Raw genomic sequence first — 25386 nt, forward strand, 5'->3', positions numbered from 1 at the left:
GTAAGAAAGCACAGTAGAAGGTAAACATCTTTGCTTGGAAAGCATAAAACGCACACACACAAAGAAGGGGTAGCCTTATTAGAATAAGCAAGTATGTAGCGTACATGCAGTAAATATATGGTTCAGGGTTAGGGTTAGTAATTTTGTTTTTCTTTTAGGGGGTGTAGAACTGTTTGGTGTTATAAAAAATACAAAAAAAAAATTGAACGGCCCGTAATAAAACCCAGCAGAAGGTTAACATTGCCGCTCGGAAAGCGTAATAGGTAAACACAAAAAGAAGGGTTCGTGTTTCTAAAATAAATAATTATGTAGCGAACATGCACGAAATATAGGGTTCAGTGTATTTTTGGTAGGAGGTGTAGAACTCTTTGTTGTTAAGAAAATCAAAATATTTACAAATAAAAATGGAACGGCCCATAATAAAGCGCAGTGGAAAGAAAAACAGGCCCTCTTGCCGTTTCGATAAACCAAAATATCAGGAATATACGGGGACATAGTCGACGGCACACCGCCTGTAAGAATTTCATTTTCTTAGCTATTGAAAATGGCGTAATTACTGTAAAGGATTTTTAAAAAATTAAATGATTGTTAAAGAATGTAATTATTGTTTAATTATATTTAACTAATAATTATTATTATAGAAAATATAATTATTTTTAAAATGGCGCTTCTCGATCAAAGAACTTACACAGAGTTTTCGTTCACAATTTTACTTTAATTCCAAAAAAGTATCGCAAAAAATCCAAAGTTATTAAATTCGTAAAATCTTTCATTCATTTGCTCGAAAAAAAAAAGAAAAACAATTTTATTTCATGAAAATCCAATGTTGCTTTCCGTACAAAATTGGTGAATTAAAATTACATTTTCTTACGCAGACTTTTAAATAAATGTTTTACGATTATATACATTGTTACTCAATAAATGTTTTGGTTTTCAAATATTTTTCTATTCGGAAAAATATCGAGTCAGGTAGGCCCTCGTATATTAATATGTATCCGAGAACAATATCATTTTAATTATTTTTATTTGTTTGTTTCTGTATTTAATAAAATTCATGTAATAAAGAAAGTCTGTATTTTTCGAAAAATTATTTAATAAAAAACAATTTCTGTTATTTATCTAAACTGCAAGAGGGCCAGAAACCATCGCTGCTCGGAAAGCGTAAAAGGTAAACACGGTTAAATGTAAATGTAATGTATTTTATTTTCAGGGTATTTTGTGTTGCTTCGAATATTTACTGTGTACATATGTAAATGTTAGTGTATCAGTACTGATAATGGGAGATTAATGTGGTTGTTTCGAATTAATTTATTTTTGTATCCGTTGCGTCGTGCAGAGAGATCAGCCATATTTGTAAATGTCGAGCGTGATCGTTTATGTAATAAGATGGTAATCCGGAGTAATCTATGTCAAGTGTCAGCTAAAAGAAAAAAATATGAACCAACAGCTATTATGTTATGCGTGCATATTCGTAATACCGTCGGTTGAACTTCACCAGGCAAATTCCATTAATTTAATTTTAATACATTTGTACTGATTTCCCCGGCCTAAAAGTTTAGCATGGGTTCGAATACCTTATATATTAAATTTCATGTCTGTAGACCCAAAGATGTTGGAGGAGTTTGGTAGGCAAAACTTTTAAAGCAAAATATATACGCATACATAAATATACATGGAAAGAGTTTTGTGTTTACTATAACCATTTTACGCAAATATTACACGAGTATCAATCATGTAGAATATCTGCATGAATATAATTAACGTAATAGTTAACTAGAGATGATCATCCAATATAAAGAAAACCGAAAAAAACTAATAGGGAATTAATTAAAATGTATGTTTAAAAGAATATGCATTTTTTGCAAGTGTAGGCAATTCCACAACCAATATATAACAAAGTTGTATTTTCTTTTTAAATAAATAGAAAAAGGATTTTTAATTAGAATATCAATGCAAACAAAAAACACAGATTTATACGAGTTTACGTTATTTACTTAAAAAAATTTTTTGCATTTATTATAATTTTATTTAAACATATATAAAAATTAAATATATAACTGATATATATATATTGCTTTATATTTATGATATCTATCTATCTATCTATCTATCTATCTATCCTCTGTCTCTTTCCCTCTCTCTATGTTTATTGATGAAAATGGACTCTCCTCACGGTGTATAAGGTTCCGCCACAACAACTAAGTTGGTCGAGTATCCACACAGATGATTTTTTTTATAGTAGTGAAGATTTTGTGTAGACCCATCCACACTTTTTGGTATTACTTCTCATCTTTGTCGGTGCAATAGCTACCACAAGACAAGCATACAGTAAATCGTAGGTATTTACATCAAAGTTTTCCTTCTTCTACATGCATGCCTCAATGAAGACTGGGGTGCATCTCTCCCAATGAGTTAATGCGCCTCCCAAGCACCAACCTGGAAATGTCTACGACAGCGCGGTACATACAGCGCAAAGTCTTTCCAAATAATCATAAATCTAGTACTGGCCAGGCTCATCGTGATTATGCCGTGTATATATATATATATATATATATATATATATATATATATATATATATATATATATGTCATCCACATACAGTACTGTTTCGCAACTTTCCTCGGATTATTCTTTTTGTAGTTCCAAAATCGACCTACCCTATATATATATATATATATATATATATATATATATATATATATATATATATATATATATATATATATATATTAGGGTAGGTCGATTTTGGAACTACAAAAAGAATAATCCGAGGAAAGTTGCAATTGTTTTTTTAATTCAATTTTCACCCCAAACAAGGCACAGTGCCACTTTGAAGCAGGGGGCTACTATCAGGGACTTAATTTGCAGGGGTATTATGAAGGGAGATGAGTAGAAAGATGTTTGTTCACATTACACTTGAACTTCTGCATATCAGTACAGTTGGGAAAGCAGAATCCCGGAAGGGAGTTTCAAAGACCTGCAGTTCTGGAGAAGAAACTATTGGAGTAAAAGGCTTTCTTGCACCTAGGGATCTCTACTGTAAAGGGTTGAGACTTACTAGCTTGTCGGGTTTGTCGGGGTATTTACGTCGAGGAGGTACAAGTGTTTGCAGTTCGTCAGAGCATTCACCATTAAAGTATTTGTAGAACAGGCAGAGGGATGCAACATCTCGTCGATGGGACAGAGGCTGAAGTCTAGATGACAGTTCAGGACCTAATAGGTTGACGACTCTCTTTTAAACCATGTAAAACCAGAAATTACCCCACAAAATATTTTTTTCCCAAAATGTTGTATTTATTTGCTTAATTGAATTTAAAGACATCATAATTTGCGATTTTACTCGTAATGTCGGTAACACCGGAAATATGTATCCATAATATTAAAACCGAGATTTAATGAAAAAAAATCTATTAAATAATTGATATTTTTAAGTTTATTATTTATTTTCATATCATATTAAATAAAATGACTTAAAACAAAAATGAAATATATTAAAATATATGATAATAATAATAAAATATATATAATGACGACTTATTAAACGTCGTTTTATTTACTGGATATTTTTTCGTCATTCACCAGTAGTAAATATATCCTGCTAGTATTCGGTTTGTTTATATTTTGAATCCTTCGAATTCACACGAATTTATATATTTAACAAAGTAGACTTTCTATTAAAATATTTAAAACTTTTTATAATTATTGTAATTCATTTATATTTTAAAATTTAGTGGATTTCTTTTAGTGAAAAGCCGGTTTACGAGTTAGGTTTTAAACTAAACTGCATTTTACTGTTATTTAGTAAGTAAAACATTAGATTTAATGAATTTCGAAATTATTTCCATTTTTTAAACATCTTTGTGTTATATATATATTCATTTTACAGATATTTTAATTTAAAAAATACCTGGAAAAAGCACCGGTTTCTACTCGAAGTAAAGGTGCAATTAAATTTTCAGGTTTACCATCACCATTGGATGAAACTAAGCCACTAACCTTTCGATAAATAATCCAGTACAGCTATTTTTTAATAAACACTTATCCTCACCTTTCTTGTTTTAGTATTTCTAAATTAATAGCAAAGGATGTGATAAATATTTGGAAGGCTATTAACCCTCGTTTGCCTTTGCTAAATGGAATTAGTGTTGTGAACAAGGTGAAAAATCTATGTTTTCAGAAGACAAAGCAAATAAATAGTAATCGTCTACCTGCTGTGCAAACGAAATTCTGGAAGGAAAAGTTGGATACATTGTTTGATGTCTCATTATGTTCGTGCAACATGCCAGTTTTAAGTTGTGACAATATTAATGTCAAATGCAAGAAACAAAATTGCCAGACAAAACACATCATGTACACTTATCCTTTAAAACAGAAAGTAAGTTATTTTCCATTTTTATTTTGGAATTTATTGTGAAAGGGACAACTTAATATCTAAATTATGTAAATGTTAAAAAAATGAATTTCCACAGTAAAATTAAATATTCAAAGCCATTTTCCCATTTTATTTTACATGTAAAATAATTTTTTAATTTTATAATCAGTTTAAATGTATTTTCAATATTAGTAAATTTCTTTTTAATCTGATATTACAGATTCCTATAGGAGACCGGACATATTTGAAAGACCAGAGAGGTAAAATAGGGCCTAAGGGCACATTCCAACTTTGTCCAACAGATGAAATTGCAATAAGAATGTAAAAGAAAAGAAGAAAATTAACCCAACAAAAACATCACCTAAAGCATCGACATCACATATTCAGGATAATGTTTCTTCCTATACTTCTCCAACCTACTAATCTTCTCCAAGTGACGAAGCAGAAGATTACAAACAACCAGATAGTCCTCTCCAAGGGCCTCATAACCTAACAAAAAATCCAAGATATGCTCTTGAATTTGTCAAGGGTGAGATATCCTCTAATCTTGGAGCCAGTCTTGCAAACGCCTTGCTCTTGGATCTGAGGGCTATGGGCCTTTTTATTCCTAATATAGATATGAAGAATATCGATATGGATAAATGCAAAATTGATACGGTAAAAACAAGCGCCTATCAAAACCACAATGAAAATATGGAGAATCTTCTTTGTATAGGAGTAGATGGGAGGACAGACAAAGACACACTGATCTACAAGGAATCAGTGGATGAAAATGGAATTAAAATTATTTTAAAAAAACAAAAAGCAAAGGATCTGAGCGGCACCTAACAATTACAAAGGAAATACCAAATGAAAGTATATATTTGACTCACAGGGTTCTTACTGATACTCGAGCAACTGGTACTGTTCTTGCAGAGTAAAGTGGCTGATGTTTTAGAAAAAATTTAAAAGATTGAGCACTACTAGGGCTCTCTTTGTTGATAACACGAATGTAAATACAGATTGTGAAGGTGGACTCGTTGTAACCCCACTGATGAAGCTCGGCTAGGACCCCTTTTTGTCTGGAAACTCGGCTCGGATCATCTGGTCCTTCTCTGGGGTTGTTACATTGAATCCTGTATGCTGAAATCGAATATCGAAGCCGCAGGCAGACAAAAAAACAGACACGTGAACTCTATTCTACAGAATTAATTCACAAACTCATGTACAATGTTTTTACAAATATCGTTCAGTTCTTAGTAAGTTTTCAAAGTCTCAAATCTCTTTACAGACAGCGCCAGACGGATTTTTGGAGGAGGAGTCACGTCTTATATATATATATATATATATATATATATATATATATATATATATATATATATATATATATATATATGCGAAAGACGTTCCAAAGTAATATTTTTATTTGGCTTGAATGTATCTAAGGAGATTGCAAATTGCATTGTTATGATGGCCGAACTTATAAATTTTAATATTTTATCTCTTTATAGTAGATATTGACGGTGTAAAACTCTAAGATAGCAACCCGTGTCAAGGACATGTGTGAGAAGCGGACATGCGTCATTAAAATCAATCCACACACAAAAACTTGAACTAATCAATTTTCATCAGCGCCTGTTTAATGTTTACAAAGCCGATGTGATTCATGTTAGCTTAGCTAGGAGATGGGTTCGTCGATTTAAGTTTTGTGAGTGCAAAGCGCGCCCCAGACCTTTACAATCGAGACATCAAAAGAGGCTCGCCAAAGTGCATTGCAAATAGTAGTGACTAGGTAGAAAATATTTTTTTTACACAAAAAGTCGTTTGTTCTAAAAGTACCATTCTCGTTTTTGTAGCTCTTCATCGTTTTAGTATTTTTAGTAAAAATAGGAGGCCTTACTTTTGAAACGACTATATATATACATATATATATATATATATATATATATATATATATATATATATATATATATATATATATTGTGCGTATATCTGATATGTGCGTGTATATTGTGTGTATGTCTATGTATTGTGCGAGTAATATAAGATACTTGCTTGGTTATAACGTTCCAGCATTATTATAAACCTGAATAATGTACTCGTTCTTATTAAAGTATTTTAGAAGTATTTTATTATGGTGAAAAAATAAAACAAATATTTGAACTGACGTACAGATTATGAAGGTTTTAGAAAACCTATGTTGACGACTAGTTCAGCTAGTATAATATATTATCAAAAGTGTGAAAACGTGTATAAGATATGGATGCATTTAAATGTTGTCGAATAAAACACATATGAACCTCTTGGAAGAAAATCGCACCTAAAAATGGAAAAGCAAAGAAATTTCTCTAAATATAGACATATCATCTCTATTGAAGAAGTTGGGTGATTTTAATGTTGTTTTTTTCTTCGAATGGCGTGCCCAAACACTTTTAATATAGTACTGTGTCTTCTCTTTGGGAAGTGTCACGTGAGCAAAGGATAATTCGTAAGAAGAGGAAGTTAAACAGAGAAAGTGGTTCACTATTGGACCTTTTATGACATTTGTTGGAAGTTGAGAGGGGTTCAGTGGTTAACGACACAGACTGATGTTCTGGGTGTTTCAAGTTCGAATCCAGTTCATTCTACAAAAATCACTTGCACTTAGCCTGTTGACAACCTTTACGTGGTCCCTCCAGTAAGAACTTGATGTCTTTTTAGAAATAATTCTGACTACAGAAATATCGGGGACACCAATGCCAACAACAGACGTTCGGATTCATACGACATGGTGCTGGCATTTGTTTTACGAAAAATGTTGGCTAGCTTGTATGTTTGGTGTTAGTGGAAGTATTTGCTCTCAAAGTGATATCATTTTGGTTAACTTAGTCAAACTGATTCTTATCGGCATTGTGAAGCCGACTGATTTCTTTCATTTTCTTTAATAAAATTATTTCTCTTCTGGCTGTGATGGATTTAATGAAGGGCAATTAGGATTATACGATTCACTTCACAACAAAATTAGAAATTAAAGCCCCAATCTATATTTACATTTTTCCAAGATGAGATTCCTCCTTGTTACATTTTAGTTTTCGTTTACTTTGTTTTAAACCACAAAAAATACAAAGGATGATATCGTTTTGCGTTTCTGTCGACACATAAAGTAATTGCTTTACTGAGTTAATGGCATTAGTATTTGTTTAAGTTTATATGTAGATATCATTTGCTAGGTGTAATGGGTTAATAGCTATTAGTGTGCTCTTCTCTTTCAGGTTTAATTCGCTATCAGTCCCCGATCTAGCCGATTTAATCGTTTTCTCCGTGATGGAAACCGACCATTTCATTGGAAAAGTTTAGTTTTCCCACCGACGTTATAATGGTCGGTTCTAAGTGGAAAAACATGATACTTCGAAGCGAAATAAACATGATACATATGCCATATAACGCTGGCCATTTTGTCTTAATTTATTTAGTCTTTTATCTCGTAATTGTTTAATATGCAATAAAGTATATGCAAAGTATATTGATCGTTTTGTTCTTGCCGTTTGCGAAGTAAAAGCTGATAGAGATTTGAAGATTAAACTAGAAAATGAATATTAAAACTTGAATTTTAAGCCACAACTATATAAATATTTTTTCTTTAAAATATATTTATTTATCTTTAAAGACGTGAAGCAATCTTTCCCCCCGTTCGAGTTTTTTTCCCCCAGCAATTATATTTTATTAATCATTTATTTTCCTCTTGGTGATATAAATCCCGCTGTATAATAGTCTGTTGGGATGTTAAAATATTTGAAAAATATGCTATTTTATTTCTTACTTGAGTCGTCTGCTTGCATTTGACAGACTTAAAACTGCTCCAATCTCTAAAGGTAAATAAAAATTTCTTTTACAGATTAAAAAACAAAACAAAACAGATATATTCTAAACTTTCTTAAATTTTAAATATTAATATATATTTCATAACGATATTTCAAAGAACTGCTATCTTATTTATTGTAAAATAATCATTTAAATCAAAGATCAGTGGGGGTGTTAAAATGTGTCTGTGCTAGAAAGTTTTAATAAAAAAAATTACTATCTTCCTTTTTTTAATAATTTTAAATAGTTTTTGTACACGATACAATGTTTGATCAACAATTTGTTTTTTACTTTGATAGAAATGTCCGATTTAATATTGAACGAATGTAAAATTGAACCTTTCTATGATACAACACTGTTTTCCTGACTTATTGAAAAAAAAACTATTCTAATTCTGCCCTCATGTGGAGGGAGGTAATGAGTAGGGCTATGACAACAGAATATTCTTATCATTGTTTTGACTCTTAAATATATATCCGACACAATTAGACACAGTTAATCAGCCGAGAACCACATCATCTTTATAAAAGCATATATCAACGGATATACACTCGAGAGTTAAAACAATGAAAAGAATATGCTGTTGTCATAGCCCTAGTAATGAGGGACCGAAAGCAAGGATGCTTTATCGTGCGAAATGACATCAACGATCTAATAATCTAAACGCGTTTCAATAACACTCTATGAATCTTTAAATTTGAACAAATGTTTTTATACTCTATATCGGGACAAAAGCTGCTAGTAGCGCCTAAGGTAACAGTAGCGTCTTAGCTACCGAAACTGTATTAACGCCCTTGATTGACAGCCAATATGGACAGGGTATCACACGCAATATCATACGTTGTATGGAAAATAAATGGTTCCGGAAGAAATATAATCGCATTGACTAAATAATTCTTTAATCTTTCGTCTTTAGTAGATGCAATAAAATCGCAACAGAAATGTTAGAAACAGATTTCTAAAATACTCTGAGAGACACTCAAGTGTTTATCAGAATTGCAACATTCATGAACAGAATTGGAAATCATACTTCATTCTACCTGCAGATTTAGCCGTTGAATTTCCTTGGAAGCAGTCACATCTGCATGACTATCGGTGTTTAAGAAGTAATAAGAACTGACTTTATATATAATGGATTTCAGCGGCGAATAACAGAATCGGTAATATGATATCTATTACAGTCTTTTACCTGCTGAAACTGTAGAAAAGCGTATGACCTCCTAATTATTGTTAAAATAGTAACTACGTGTTTTTTTTTTACTAAAAATAGTCACCGATTATCAAGACAAGCTTTTACTCGAGGATAAGGGCTAATGAAATAGACTGATAGTCAAAATCAAGTTCAAGTATTTGTGGATACGGTTCCAGATAGAAATCTGTTGACATTGGCCTTCAAGAGGACGAATTTCTATTTTGCTGGGAAGCAGTTGTGCGATAATATAATTCAACAGACAAAACGCCCCTGTGAAAAAGTTGGGCATACTGAGATAGAAAAGAAAGGTTTTTCTTCGTTGTGATAGAAAGATGAGTTAGCGCTTTGAATATCATACAAGAACCAGAGATATGAGCCCCAGCCAAGCGATCGATGAAAATAAAAATAGACCAGTAAAAGACTAGCAACGTCTCTTCTGTGAGAAAGAAACTCTAAGAAATAGAAGAGACCATTCTCCCACTAGATTGTGAAGTCATTCCTGAATGTAATGTTTAATTAATCTTAGTGAATTATTATGAGTGTTATACATTACTAACTATTGTGACATGAAAGACTTCAAGGAAACACGAAGGAAAGGAAATTCGCAAGAAATTGTATTACCATAGGATGTAGAAGTAAAAAAGAATCTGGGGTAAATGAGTTTTCCCGAAGGTTTTTCACTTTCTATTCATCCTGTTTTAATAAAACTAACTATTTATAGGAATATATCCAGACAAAGCATGAAACCATTTAACACAAGAAAGTATAAAACTCTTCCATATAAAAAATAGTCAACGATAAGTTACAACATAAGTATAATACTTATCCAGAATCCCATCCAGAAAACAACAATACTTCCTTCTTTGTGAGAAACCTCGCACATGGAATATAAGGAATACAGGACAATACAAAGAAAGCATGAGTTACGAGACTGTCGATAGTAAACCTCGTCGCCTGTTTTTTTTTTCTTTCCACAATTTATTATAATCAGGTTATTGATTTAGGAGTGGATCCTGTACATTCGAGTATATAAACATATACACATATAAATATACCTACCATTAAATAGATATAGTTTACTAGTTCTCTTGTTATGGGCTAAACTTAAAATTACTGGATTTTTTTTTTATATTCTGCAAAGAACACTCGCTAATCGAATGTTGTCGTCTGTTGAAAAGTTAAACTAAGCTAAAATATTTTGAATTCGTTTTTTTTTTTTTTTTACTGACATTTTATATTATTTCAATGTGGTACATTTTTTATATCTTTCTTCTTCTCATTTAAAAAAACATATTACAGTTGCGTGTTGATATTGTACTTAATCGCCTTTTATGTCTCTGGTCGATTACAATCAACGTCATTTTTTTATTAATGTAATAAAGCTTGAATGTAATTGCACATTTACATAAACGGTTTGTGTAGTTTTGAAACATTCAACCAAATACGAAGTTTTTTATTCGGAAATCATTGAAACATAAAGGAACGCCACAGAATAATATAAAAAAATGCAAAGAATTACAATAACCTTTTCTTTTTTATTCTTCCTCGTCAATTTTATTTGTTAGTTTTTCGGATTTATAAATGAGGTTCTGTCTGCCTGTCTCTCTGTCAGCCAGTCGTATGACGTGTCTGTTACAGTTTATAATCGAAGTTTTATCGTTAAACACGAACTTAAGATGACTGCATTTTATTATATATCCCTCCAAGCGTCTTTATAGAAGCCTCTATCTGTCGTTAGATTCGTTATGCTTAAGTTTGAAATATCACCTTCTCTAGTTTGTTACGAGTAATTTTGAAATAGCGTTTTTTGATTTATAACAATAAGGTTTGATACATTTTCATTAGTCGGTCACGATTAAATTTTGAATGAAAATTTCATTAGTCTGTTACAAGATAGATACCCAATGCTCATTGGCTTATCAAGCTTAAGTTTTAAATAGCATTTTGACTGGTTTGTCATACTTAAGTTTGAAACAGTATTTTCATTTGATTATCAACCTTAGTTTCAAATTAAATTTTCACTGAGTTATAAAGCTGAAGTTCCAAGTATAAATTGATTTTCAAGGCTTAGGTTTTAAATACAATTTTCTTTGTTTTTTCACGCTCAAGTTTGTAATAACATTGTCTTTGGTCTGTAGGATTAAGTTTAATATATCATTTTTATTGGTTTGGATTGCTGAAGTCTGAAATATGAGTTTATTTGGTTTGTAAAGCTTAAGTTTATAGTAACATTTTATTTGGTCTATAAGGTTTAAGTTTGATATATCATTTTCATTGGGATTTCACGTTTAAGTTTTTAATAACATTTCTCTTTGTCACAATTAAGTTTGAAGCAACATTTTTATTATTATATGCACATGTTGAATGGACGCATCTTTAAATAACCATTCCTGTAAAAATCCTGCTTATATGATCAACACAAATCATTACAAAGAAAACATTTCCAAATATGATTTACTTCATGATTCATGTCACAAAGCTTAAAATGTCAGTCTTTAAGACTTATTCTGCCAAAAGACGCCATTATTTCAATATTGCTAATGTTTATGTCTAAATAATCGGAGCTCTTTACTTTTGAAGACCAGCCAAAAGAAAAGAAAAAATATGCAAAATTTTGTCTCGTTGCAAAAAAAAAAAAAAAAAATTCTTAAAAGAAAGTCTGAAAAAAAACATTTATGATTAGTGATGCAGCAAAAATGCACGTAAATATAATTGCTTCAGATGAGAAAAGAAAGATTCAAGTCAGCTATATGTGTACTAAGTGATAGAATCGTCTAAGTAGGGTTACTCAGTCATACATCTCTTAAATTAGTGTAATTTGGTTTGGCTGTTTTGTTTTACGGCATATAAGTCATTTCGGGTTATTTAAAGGTGCATCCAATTATTTTGGTAAACATTTTAAGCTTCAAGTTCTTTATAAATTTAAGTATTTATTCATAGGGCTTTGTCTGAATTATTTGTTTTACGGCGTATCAACCTATTCCAGGTGATTTAATGACGAATCCGATCATTTTGGGAAAAGGTTTTATTTTTCAAATCATGTATATCTTCAAATATTTATTCGTGGTGTTTGGTTTAGTTGTTTTGAGTGAAGATTTGTTTTTGTTTTGGCTGAGCAGAACATGATTGAGTTTGCAAATGGAAAGAAGAAAAATACGATACCAGTGTATATATTTAAATCATACTCCAAAGCTAGTAAACGTTTCATTAAAATACTAAACCCACTATAAATTTACTAATACCAATAAATAAATAAATGAAAGCGGCAATTTGATTATTTAGTAAATTAAAAATGTAAGACAAGACAATGCATGCAATTTATTTGCCAGGCTAAGACACAAGCTATTTCGGTGGAAAGGCTGGTGCTTATTGCTTGCGTTTTGTTTGTGCTTGTATTTAAATGTATTTAACTCTGTAATTGAATTGTTAAATAAATGTATAATTTTAATATTCCAAAACTATTTGCTACATGCAAGATAGAAAACAAGTTTTTTTCAGTTACCTACGATTGATTATTAATCTTTACCATTGTGCATATTGAAAATAGTCCCTGCCATGATTAGATAACGTGTTAGTACCAAAGTTTTATTGTTATAACCACCATAATGTTGTGGTGGCTTTTAATTACGTCGTTAGGAGGTCATTGTTGGTCAACTTTGCTTGTTGGTTTGTTACTATGTTTTTTCGTGTAGAGTATAGAGTCAGAATCACTTGACTAGTCATTATCAAAGTTGGTTAAAATAGTGATGGTCTAATTTAGAACCGATTTCATTTGGAGATTAATATCTGTAAATATCAAGGAAAAATGTGAAAGTCAAGATAAGACTTGTGTTGTGAATGGTTTTAATAATTAAGCTGAAAGCGTGTTAAAAGCGAATACGTAAAGTGCTTGTATAGATTTAAAACGTGCTTTGATGTGAATCTTTATTGATGTGCTCGTTTCGTGCATGGGGCATTGTGGATCAAGTACAAGACCGTTTTTTTTTCTGAAACAAACTGGCTCATCAAAATCTACGAACGTCACAGCTAAGTGTGATAGTGATGTGGCATTTTTGGTTTGAATGGGCACAAATCAAGAAATAAAAGCACAGAAAGACTAGAAACCGTAAAGTGATAGCAAGCCTTGCATTTAGTTTTGGTCCTGTTTTAACCAAGACTTATACATTACGTTATTTCTGTATTTATATACATCATTTCATGCATTATTTTATCATTTCTAGTGGATTTTAAGCCACTTGAATTCAACACGAAAATTATATTGTCATTCAGAGAGAGTCTATTTCGTTGTATCACAGGTCTTCAGTGTGACTAGATCAGTATCTATCCCTGACATGACAATCAACGAATTGATAGTTATTTTCTCTACCCAACAGGTTATGGGATCGGCGCCATCGACAATGGTATCTAATAAGGCTTTATGCAAACATTAACCGCCACTCTCACAGTGCTCCATGTGTTTTTTTTTACAAAACGATTTGCATTACGCTAAAACAGAAACAGGCGATATCACCACCAAGAATGCTCAACTCGAAACTGGGAGTCTTTTATATAGTAATCCAAAAAGCACAAGTATCTGCAAACTTTTGTTGTATTAAAGTGAAATGTTTTTAGCTTGAAGAAAAAAACATTATCAGGTTGTAACTGACATAAATTCAGTAAAACTATAAAACTACACGCACATCAATTTAATTTGGCTCACCAGAGAAAGTTGCAAGCGAATTATATGTTGTTATTATCGAGCAGATTTAAAACATTGTTCTTTATTATAAGAACTTTTCACTACTTGCCCATTTATTATCTTTAGATTGTTCAATGATTGTTTTGTTTATTTCTCATCAAGTAGCTTTATAAATGTTAAAAAGTAGGAATTAAGTACTGGTTCGTTTGAGTCATTGAGATAAGCACGTGACTAGAAATCGATTTTATTCTCAACAACTCGCGTACATTTCTTGTTTCGGTTACTGTTCATTTTTTTTTTGTATTGTTATCTTTTTAGGCATTTTTCTCAACCGTGATATTTTTAGTGTCAGTATACCTTCTAGCATAATAACTCTGTTTCAAACCTAAGAGGTGGTATAAAACAATGTTTGACAGAGAAGAGTAAACGTTATGAGAGTAATTGAAATAATTAGAGAGATGGATATGTGAACGAACTGCGATCATTTGGTCGTTTAATTGTATTTGCGTGCGTTCCGAGTCTCTGAAACCGGAAAGTGTTTTATGAAATTAAATGTCATCTTGATTTCCGGGTCGTTAAATGTTTTAAATAAAATCAAATTAAAAAGTCAGCATTGTCAAGGCTAAAAAAAAAATATAATTATATTTTACATAGAAGAGGTAGTCAAGCTAGCGGTGTTTCTGTTATAAGGCCACGATTTTTGCCTGGACTTGATTACGAATTTCCAAATAAATTTAAAACGCTATAATAAAAATAAATTTACACTAATTCGATTGAGTATCGCCTTGGGATTGAATGTTATGGTTCCACTAACAGTTTGCATTTGTTTTACCGTTTTAAACCTTCAATTGGTGGAATAGGCCCAATAAAACCCCTGGCTATCACTATATATATATATATATATATATATATATATATATATATATATATATATATTCATCCACATACAGTACTGTTTCGCAGCTCATCAGTGTGGTTATATATATATATATATATATATATATATATATACATATATAATAAATTTCACAGCCAAACAACGTCGCAGCTCACAAGAGCCATGACAGTCAACGAACCGGAAGTCCAAGACTCGAGTTTCGTCCTCATTTGGGCTCATCAGTTAGACACATCCGAACTCAGGATTCGAAACCTGAGCCTCTTGCATGCGAGGCAAGCACTCTACCAACTGAGCAAACGCCACACACACAAGAATTTCTATTAACCAACACAGATCAAGCAAACCGTGAAATGAACCTACTTCGTCTCGACAAGGGACGCAGCCATCCAACCAGTCAATAACTCAGGCCGATGTCTCACAAGTAGGAGTTTTTAACTCGAAAGGACGACGCCATCCAGCAATGTTAACCAAACGAGCAACTTATAATAGGATTTTCAGAATGTGAGAGATTGTATATAATAAATTCCACAGCCAAACAACGTCGCAGCTTACAAGAGCAATGACAGTCAACGAACCGGAAGTCCAAGACTCGAGGGTCGTCCTCATTTGGGCTCATCAGTTAGGCGAAACTCGAGTTTTGAACTTCCAGTTCGTTGACTGTCATGGCTCTTGTGAGCTGCGACGTTGTTTGGCTGTGGACTTTATTATATACAATCTCTCACATTCTGAAAATCATTCATATATATATATATATATATATATATATATATATATATATATATATATATATATAAGAAGTCCGTCCGTCATTGCTCGATCGTAAAGTACGCTTAAATATAATATTTTGATTACTGCAGATTTTGTATTTGTTATTATATTATATAATATCGGACCTAATATATAGTAATGATTTAAAAAGTTAAAAAACAAAATAAATAACTCGTGCGCCACCACCGAGAATCGAAGCCAAAATGTTTAGCTTACGATTTACTTTTGCCTTTAACATAAATGCCTGAGCGATGAAGACATGTTTGCCGCAAGGCTAAAAATAAAAATTATGAACATAAGCTATTACGTTACGCATGCATATTTGTAATGTCATTTTTCCAACTTAACCTGAAAAATTCCATTCCTTTAATTTTTACACTTTTGCACTAATTTTCTCGGCTAAAACCCTAATACAAAGTATCTCATGGGTTCGAATACCCTATATATGAAGTTTCATGTATGTAGACCAAAAACTGAAAAAGCAGTTTGGTAGGTAAAATTTTTAAACAAATATATATATATATATATGTGTGTGTGTGTGTGTGTGTGTGTATGTGTGTGTGTGTGTGTGTGTGTGTGTGTGTGTGTGTGTGTGTGCGCGCGCACATAAATATGTTTTCTTTAAAAAAGATTTCTGCCTCAACAGAAAAATATTCAACGAAATGTTTACCCGGAAAATTAGTTTGCCGAAAACTATTAATATTAAACTTTAAAAGGGAAGATACTAGAATTAAAACAAAAAAAATTATTTACACTCAATCAGATGTGCCTCATGCACTAATAAAAATGTAATTGGAATTTTGTTGCACTTTTTAAGATTTTAAATATTTATAAATTTTCTCATTATGAAAACGATTATTATATTGATTATAATTTTTTAACGGAAGAAATAAAATTAATTGCATATAAAACATTAGAAGAAAAATGCAAAATTATCCAACTATATCTACGAATGTTGGCAAATTATTTAAATATATATTGTAAAAATGATTCTTTAGTAAATTATCTGACATTTATTTGATTTTAAAAGAAAAAAACGTACATTGAAAAATAATAATCGTTTTTAAAATGAGAAAATTTATAAATATTTAAAATCTTAAAAAGTGCAACAAAACGCCAATTACATCTTATTAGTGCATAAGGCACATCTGATTTAGTGTAAATGAAATATTTTTTTATTCTAGTATCTTCCTTTTTAAAGTTTAATAATAATAGTTTTTGGTAAAATAATTTTCCGGGTAAACATTTTGCTGAATATTTTTCTGTTGAGGCAAAAATCTTTTTTCAAGAAAATACCTAACTTTTTAAAATTATATTTATCAATAACATTAATAACAACAAAATATTAAAATGATATTAATAAAACATGCTCAGAATAACATGAAAATTATCATCACATAATGTAATATTTGTTTTATTATTCAACTAGCGGGGGTACCCGGCGTTGCCCGGGTGTTTGGAGGTGTGTGTAAGGGGGTAAAGTAAAGAATAAGCGAAGTAATAACCCTGTTTATGAATAAAAAAAAACGATGTTAAACTTCTTTAAAAAATCGGAAAAACCAAAAAAAAATAAATAAATAAACAGCGAACAAACGTAAAACTTGTTTGAAAAAGAAATCGGGGAAAAAATGATGAACGTGTTCAGGAAAACAAAAACAAAAAACACACCGGAAAGCGAAAAATTAAAAAAAAAACGCATAAATAACCCTTCGATTCGGTTAAGTCCATGGTTCGTTTCATCTAGTAGAAAGGATAGAACGAAAAGGAACGTTAAAATTTCATTCCAGTGTTTTTAAGCAACTACAAAACGAAATAAAACGGAAATGATGTTTTATGTGTTTAGTTTATAAAAAAGAAATGGAAAGAATCATTTTTTTAGTGTAAAAATGTTGGGGGAAAATGGTAATTAAGCAACGTAAACGTAAGCGTGGTATAAGAAGTAATGTTTGTTGGAATGTCGCTATCGGTTAATTCTGTGGTGCGTTTCATCCAATGGGAAGCATAGAACGGAAAGACACGGTAAAATTCCATTCCAGGATTTTTAAGCAACTACGAAGTACAGAAAACCGAAACCGGCGTTCATTCGTAAATGTCCCTTGTGAACGATCCCGCAACGGTGTAAGTGGTGACTGAGGTAAGATGGAATTAATCAGAGAAAGAATTTACTACTTCCATTGATCTTAACCGATTTTAACAGCAGAAAAATATAGGAATCTACGATTATCGAGGAAGTGTAGAGGTAATATGCCTATAACACAATCAGATATTGTGCTGCAGTTTTTGCATATTACATTTGCATGAAATGTCTTGATTTTTAATCCTATTAAGGTCAAAATCAGAGAGGAAAAATTGGTTCATTTTATATATATATATATATATATATATATATATATATATATATATATATATATAGGGAAGAGATAATACAAGAAGTTTTTTTGTTTCGTAGTAAAGTAATTTTTTTAATAAATGTATTTTGTTTTTGCGTGTCTTGACCTCATGACTCCGTTCCGTTCAGTTGCGTAACAATCAACCGTATCCACTTTGATAGTTTGATTTTTACTTTAAAAATATACACATTTATTTTCTTTTGGAGGGGAGGCTATTTTTAAAACTATATCTACTTCAGTATTTTCTGTAAATTTCTATTTTTGAGCAGCTATCGTGATTCCCAAGACGTGATACTCTCATGTCGAACATTTTTTGTTCTAAAGTAGCACTTGACACTACTTTTTTAAAACTAAATAAACGTTTTAAAATAAGATGAACCATTAAAACTTACAAAGCTAGGTAGAAAATAAACACTTAGATAATTGATTTTATATATTTTAAATCAACAGTAAACAAGTAAATATATTTTTGAAAAAAATATTATGGGGTGCAGTTTCTTTTAAAAACAATACCTCCTTCAAGAACGGTCCTAAAATGTGTTTTCAATCGATATGTATTCAATAATGGAGAGTTTTCCTACCTATCAAAAATGGACTGGTTTCCTAAATGTTACGCTGCATCCAATTTGTAATTAATTCTAAGTGTAATTTTCGTTAAGTTTAACTATTTAAATTTAATACAGCCAGTGAGTAAAATTTTGTTTCATCTGTATGCAAATTTATTTATTTCTTATTATTATTAGCAGCAAAATTTAGTATCTGTTTTGAGACTACACCACCTTTTCTGTCCTCGTTTAGTGGAGGAGAAATCCTTTTTGACTTGTTTTTCTTACTAAATAAACACTTTAAAATAACTTAAACCACTAACAACTTAGCAAGCTAGGTAGAAAAATCGAGTTTGCCTCTTTTAAAACAATGGTAAATAAGTATAAATATTTTTAAAAATATTATGCGGTCTGTAGTCTCGTTTTTGAACTGAATAAATGTTTTAAAATAAGTTAAACCACTAACAACTTAGCCCGCTAGGTAAAAAAACGAAGACTTAGAAAATCGATTTTACCTTTTTTAAAACAACAGTAATTAACTAAAAATATTCTTAAAATATAAGGGGGTAGTCTCTTTTAAAAACAATATCTCTGTCATGTCCGTATGCATTTTTGGTGCCACGTTATTTGTAAATAGTGTTTTTATGTACAATTCAAGTTTTTACGATATCTGTTCTTTATTCAATTGTAAGGTGGAAGCACAGAATAGATACAAAACACCCTCTCCTCTCCATGTTAAGAATGGCTTTCAAAATAAAATTATTATTTCAGCACGGTACCAAAAATACATTAGTACCTAAAATTGTACTTTGCAATGTTTTTATTTTTAAATCATAAAATAAAACATATAATAATTTTAAAACTTCATCCTGCTTAATTTTTTATTTGTTAAACACGTGGTTAATTAAAATTAAACTATAATCACATCCTTACATTTGAAATTATAGTGCGATTAAATGCTACCTATTGTTCATTTCAAAATGTAAACAAACTTCTGGTTAACTTAATCGATACCGGTGTTGAACGTAAATAGTCCCCTTTTAAGGATTATATTGTTCTGCTAGTATATTCAAGTCAAATTCAAGTTTTACGATATCTTTTTATTCATTAAATTGTTAGATAGAGAATAGATATTTACAAACACCCCGGTAACACAAGCAGCTTTGATTAAAACGAAAAGATAGCATCAATAATTCAATTTAAAATGATTTTTATATCATAAACCGCTTAAAGTGAGAATGAAATGGATAGCATCAATAATTCTAGCAAGCAGTCAGTGTGATGCTGTTAGAAATAAAGAGTAGTAGTAATAGTAATAGTTCCAGCGGACAGTTAATAAATGTTATGTTATGATAGTCTAAATAGTTGGAGATTGTTATTATAACTATTCCAAAGGAATTCATTAAATATTTGGCGAGGAAATTAAAAATTTCTTTTTTTCATGCTGTACCTATGGCTTCATTATTCAATAGTCTGTAAGTAACATTTTGTTTCGCCGAACAGTTACTTGCTCGACTAATATAGTTACTATAATCTTTTACCGCAAATATTATGCAAGCATAAATCATGTAGAATATCTGCACAGAATAGTTAACTAAAGATGATCATCTCATAAGAAAACCGAAAAAACTAAAAGGGAATTAATTAAAATGTATTTTTAAAAGAATATGTAAATTAGCTAGATCTTTTGCAGTTAAATACAATTCCACGATCCATATAAAACTGTTATGGCTTGCAATAAATAAAACAAAACAATGGTACAGAGTTTAAACAATGTATTACTGGAACAAAAACGTAAAAAGGTTACAACTGAAAAGAGTAGTAAACGTCACCGAGCAGACGAGAGTCGCTCTGGTGTTTAATCCACACCTGGCATCAAAAGGTCTATGGTCTATATAATGGATAGAACAGTCCATTTGCAGGGTGATTCCCCCCACAACACCCCCCTCCCAAGCTGATTTCCGCGGTTGTGAAAATCAGTATTTCTTCCTTTTGGGGAAGACCATCAAGGGGTCTGTGCGCTTCCTCTTTCTACCGGAGCGTCTCGGTTATGACATCCCTTTTGGAGGGTCTATGTCAAAACAGTCATGCACAGTTTACATCGCTTCACTGCCGTCCTGCGGTGGTTCTTCTTGGTCCTCGTAGAAACATTTCCTGATTTGATTCAGGTGCCTCTTATGTTGGAACTTTGGGCCCTGAATGATGTATGTAACATGCCCGATTCTTCGTAAGATCGTGCCCTGTTCCCAAAAAGAAACGTTATTTCTAAAATGTCTAAAATACACGTTATCTTCGCTGTTAAACTGTTTCGTTGGCATTGTAGAGGTTCTGTTGTGTACTATGTGTAGCAGTTTATCAAATACGGATTTTATTTTCCGTCCAAACATGATTTCTGCTGGGAATTCCCCGCGTGAGTTTGAATCTCATCCTCGTTGCCAGTGTTATGGCTTGCAATAAGCCACAAAGAAAACAGAACAACGGAATAGAGTTTAAACAATGTATTACTGGAACAACAACATAAAAAGGTTACAACTGAAAAGAGTAGTAAACGTATCCGAGCAGACGAGGGTCGCTCTGGTGTTTAATCCACACCTGGGATCAAATGGTCTATGGTTTATATAATGGATAGAACAGTCCATTTAGAGGGTGATTCCCCCACAACAAAAACAAAGTTGTATTTAAAAAAAATACATAGAAAAAAGGGTTTTTTTTTAAATATGAATATCAAAGACACACAAAAAATCATAGAAGTATAACAAGTATATATATATATATATATATATATATATATATATATATATATATATATATATATATATATACCCTTTAAGTTCTTCTATCATATTTTCATGTGTATTTTAAATTCATTTCTAAGGAAAAAATTTAACAAACAAAACTTTTTACTCTTCTTTCACCTCCAAACAAAGCATATTACCACTTGAACGTGGGGGGGCTACTAACGGAGAAAGTGTCTAACAAGGTATTGTGGGGAGTTGCGTAACGAGATTCCTGCTACTATAGCAAGACGTCGCATCCCTATCATGTTGCCTAGCACCTTCTCCACTCTTCTGATAAGAAGCATTAGGCTTCGAAATACCATAGCATAAAGAGTCTCCACTTATCCAAGACCAGAAAATAAATGTGTATCCTGTTGAAAAAATGAATAAATCCATCTATCTATCTATATCTATCTATATATATATATCTACATATATATATATATATATATATATATATATATATATATATACAGTTTTTATACATTCATTTACCTTTCATTTTTATGTCTAAATAAACTCTAATACCATTTTCTTGAGTTTTGTATTATCCCGATAAGTCTCACCCTTAAAGAATTGATTTTTTTCTTTTCCTTAGTCACATTTATCTCTCTCTTTCTCTCTCTTTCTTTCTCTCTCTCTCTCTCTCTATATATATATATATACACTTGTGCCCGATATTATTCATACCCCCCCTTGAAAATTGAGTTTATTAGGTGTAACTTTGTAAGAATTTATTGTTTACGTCCATATTGATACATATTCTTAATAAACCTCTTTCTGATCATTTTCGTCATTTTAAAATCTCGGGATACTTGTAATAAAAGAAATATACAGCTATTTATAAAATCTGCAATGTTCAAAAATAATCATACCCCCTTATTTTTTCAGTATTAATCGAGTTTCTGACTGTTTGTTTCCTGTTTGATTCTTATTTTGAATGCTTTTATACAACCTTTGATTAATTTCATTGCGTTTTTTGCATTTTTTCAGAAATTAAAATGATATCAACTGAAAACCAATAAAAGAATAAAAATTATTAGAATGGGGAAGAAAAAAGAGCTTAGTAGTGATCTTAGGACTAAAATTGTGAATTCACATAAGGATGGTTTAGGTTACAAGTCAATTTCCAAGAAATTTGAGGTCCCTACAGCAACAGTACAGAGCATCATCAAAAAATTCCAGAGCCACCACACAACAAACAACTTGATTGGTAGAGGAAGGAAAAGGAAGCTGTCTGCTAGAGCCACCAGGAATATTGTAAGAAGTGTTAATGCAAATCCAACCACCACTACTAAGGACATTTTAGAAAATCTGCAGTCTTCTGGCGTTAAAATATCAAGGCAAACATTGCAAAGTACTCTGCATGAAAATGGTCTGAAAGGAAGAAGACCAAGAAGGACTCCATTGCACACCGGAAAACACCTTGCAGCACGTCTAAAGTTTGCTAGGACCCATGTGAATTCTCCAGAGTCCGTTTTCTCAAGTATTTTGTCGACTGACGAAACAAAAATTGAATTGTTTGGCCATATGGATGCTTCTAACGTTTTGAGGAAGAAAGGAGAAGCTTACAACCCAAAGAACACCATACCCACGGTGAAAGATGGTGGTGGTAGCCTAATGTTTTGGGGCTCCTTTTTGGCTAGTGGTCCAGGTAGTTTGGTCAAGATAGATGGAACCATGAAGAAGGAGCAATATTTGGAGATACTCCAGAAAAACATTAGACAGGATGCGGAGAAGCTCCATTTAGGGCCAAACTGGGTCCTTCAACAGGATAATGATCCAAAACATACTGCCAAAATAGTCAAGCAATGGTTTGAGGATAATCAAATTAATGTTTTGGAATGGCCTAGCCAGAGTCTCGACCTGAACCCTATCGAAAACCTCTGGCACATATTGAAAACTGAGGTTAAAAAGCGGAAATCTAGAAATTTGAGGGATTTGGAGAACTACTGCATTGATGAATGGTCAAAAATCAGTGTTGATGCTTGTAAAAACCTTGTTGATAAATATCCAAAACGGTTACAGGCAGTTATTAAGAATAAAGGGCATGCTATTGACTATTAGTAAGAGAGGTATGAATAATTTTGAACTAGTGCCATTATTGTTTTTCTTTGTATAATGTTTCAAACTTGCATAATTTATTTATTTGTTGAGTTTAAATTAAATGCTTATGCTTGATTTATTGTTTGAAATCCCTTTAATATTGTCTACCTTCTGGTTTGAGCAATATTCTTATAGAAATCTCAAAGATCCGAGGGGTATGAATAATATCGGGCACAAGTGTATATATATATATATATATATATATATATATATATATATTTCGGGAGTACAAAACTTTAATGTAGCTATTAAAAAGGGAAGACTGAATTGTTTTGTATCTATGGTAAAAAGGACGGAGGGAAAACATTCAATAGAGGTTTTAAAAAAAGAGAAAATAAATAAGGGGTACAGTCAGCCGATCAGGTTTCGCCTTCACTTTTCAAAGCCGAATCGAGGGTTGTTTTATTTTTGTATAGGAAAACGAATTCAAACGGGGGAACGACTAAGATAAATCAAACTATCGGAAAGGAGAAAATGGGGGAACGTTTAAAATAAATCTATCGTTATGATAATTATGCAATGGAGAGAAAACTCGATTCGGCTTTGAAAAGTGGGTATGAAACTTGGTCGACCGCTTTCCTTTATTGTCTTTTATTCCTCGCTTTCTATGAGCGATGCTTCAAACAAATAAGAATTGCTTTTTTATGAGTCGTAATCCATTTTAATACTAATCGTGTTCAATTTTCGAATTTGAAGTAGTATTTTTAGATTCTTACATCAAGTGGTTTCATGCTGTCTGGGGCGATTTCCATTATATATATATATATATATATATATATATATATATATATATATATATACAGAAAGAGAGAGAGAGAAAGAGAGAGATAGAGATAGAGGTGTGCGATAACAGTAGACAACGATTTTATCCGCATACCTTAACGAAAATAATGTTTCCTATATCGACTACCAACTAGAGCGTAATTAAAGTCACAAGAAATCGAAGGTGATTATAAGATGCTTATGCACGTGGAATCGATAAAGTGATTTTTATTTATTGAACTGGTATTGCTTGTGCCTAGTGAAATCCAAGAGGACAGGAAGCAGTACAGTCTCTGAGCATAGTCTACCTTATTATCTAATTCATAGCTGGAGAGAGGATACATGGACTCATATTTTTGCTTTCAATTGTATTAGTAAAAGTTAAATCGTACCCCAACAGAACTCGAACCTTACACTTGGGTGGATAATTATAGAATTTAATAGCGTCTTCAATAAGTGTCCAGACTTTTTTAATATGGGTACTTTTATTGATAGTACACACATGGAACTCTAGTCCCCTTGGAAGTAATCTCCTCCGGCTACAATGCACTTGGTGTACGGTTCCAACAATTTCTGGAATACCTCATGGAAGTACTCTTGTGTGAGCGTGTCAATGACCTTCGTCAAAACTTCCTTCATCTCCTCAATTTCCCCAGAACGAAGCCTCTAAGATTTTCCTTGAGCTTAGAGAATCACCAAAAGTCACAGAGGGCAATTCGATTAATCATTAAATTTATACTCATTACGTATTTAGTCATGCCCCCTACACACAAAATTATTGTAAAATATGAAATAAACAACTCGAATATATTCTTCAAAGCTATGCTTCTTGCTCAAATACTGCCAATGACACATAATATTACTCAAAACAGAACGCCATGTTGTTATCTCTGTTCAAATTTGGTTCCCATGCCAACGTCTGCTGTGTTTCCTGGAAGATGCGAACCACGAGATCTTTTCTGGCTATGAGGTCGTCGATCTTCGCCATTATTTTATGGGAATTACTCAACCGGTTTTCCTTCATCGGCTCATTTGCTAAATCGGAATCAGAAACGTATATTATTCAATAATCAGTATA

At 31.7% G+C, this 25386-nt stretch overlaps 1 protein-coding gene across 2 annotated transcripts in view; it reads right to left on the reverse strand.

Annotated features, from left to right (window-relative positions):
• Nucleotides 1-25386, reverse strand: part of LOC145259675 (regulating synaptic membrane exocytosis protein 2-like) — a 602608-nt gene that overhangs the window by 375483 nt on the left and 201739 nt on the right. The gene's annotated exons all lie outside the window — the stretch shown is intronic.

This window comes from Euprymna scolopes, chromosome 3, assembly GCF_053919585.1.
Source record: "Euprymna scolopes isolate OS-2025 chromosome 3, ASM5391958v1, whole genome shotgun sequence".
Lineage (NCBI taxonomy): Eukaryota > Metazoa > Mollusca > Cephalopoda > Sepiida > Sepiolidae > Euprymna > Euprymna scolopes.